This window comes from Montipora capricornis, chromosome 10 (genome assembly GCF_036669925.1).
Source record: "Montipora capricornis isolate CH-2021 chromosome 10, ASM3666992v2, whole genome shotgun sequence".
Taxonomy (NCBI): Eukaryota; Metazoa; Cnidaria; class Anthozoa; order Scleractinia; family Acroporidae; genus Montipora; species Montipora capricornis.
Genome location: NC_090892.1, coordinates 28,364,067 through 28,365,230, shown reverse-complemented (window position 1 = coordinate 28,365,230; position 1,164 = coordinate 28,364,067).

The following is a 1,164-nucleotide window of genomic DNA, read 5'->3' as shown; positions in this document are numbered from 1 at the left end:
CAAGGACGATAGTAACATGGAACAATCTACCCATTAATGATGATGTAAATAAAAATAATTTTAAGTGTGTTGCTCTTGCAGCCATTAAATCGTTCGAATAATGCTATTTATATGTATACATAATTGTACTATTTCCCTATTTTACTATTTTATATATATATATATATATATATATATATATACTTATATTTAATTTTATTTGTACGTATATTTTGCTTTTAAACTCCTAGTATAGTTATTGCTGTTTTAGGAGTAAACTCATTAAAGATTAAAGATTAAAGACATGAAATTCCTACTGTAAACACTGATCCACTTTACTATGTGAAACCCTCTGACAGGGTATTTTCTTTCAAAAGGATCAATGTCCAAGAAGTCATCAATTTAGTGAAAGGTATCGATGGGGGGAAGGCCACTGGTCTTGATAACATTCCATGCAAACTATTAAAGATAGCCGCCGATGTCGTTGCACCATCTTTAACGAGTATATTTAATCAATCACTACTGACTGGTATTTACCCATCTGACTGGAAGCTGGCTAAAGTAACACCTATCTTTAAGAATGGATCCAAGACTGACTTAAACAACTATCGGCCTATATCCGTTATACCTGCTGTGGCCAAAATCTTTGAAAAAATTATCTATGTCCAACTATACAACTATCTAAATGTAAATGATTTATTAACCAGTTGCCAGTCTGGCTTTCGTTCTCCACACAGTTCGCTTACTGCCTTGCTGGAGACAAGCAACAACTGGTGTGTCACTGTTGACAAAGGTCTGCTCAATGGTGTAATTTTCATTGATTTAAAGAAAGCCTTTGACACTATAGATCACGAAATCATCTGGCAAAAACTTGCTAAATATGGGGTGGATCAAGATGCACTGAAATGGTTTAAATCTTACCTAGCAAATCGTCTACAACGATGGAACGTAACCAATCACCTCTCCAGTACAAGCCTTTTAAACTGTGGAGTTCCCCAAGGATCAATTATTGGCCCTCTACTCTTTTTGATCTATATAAATGACATACCAAATTGCTTAAGCTTAGGCTCCCCTAGAATGTATGCTGATGACACGAATGTTACCTTTGCTGTATCTGACATGCTTGGTCTTGAGACCCAAATCAATACTGAACTGAAAAGCATTAATCTCTGGCTCAAAGCTAAC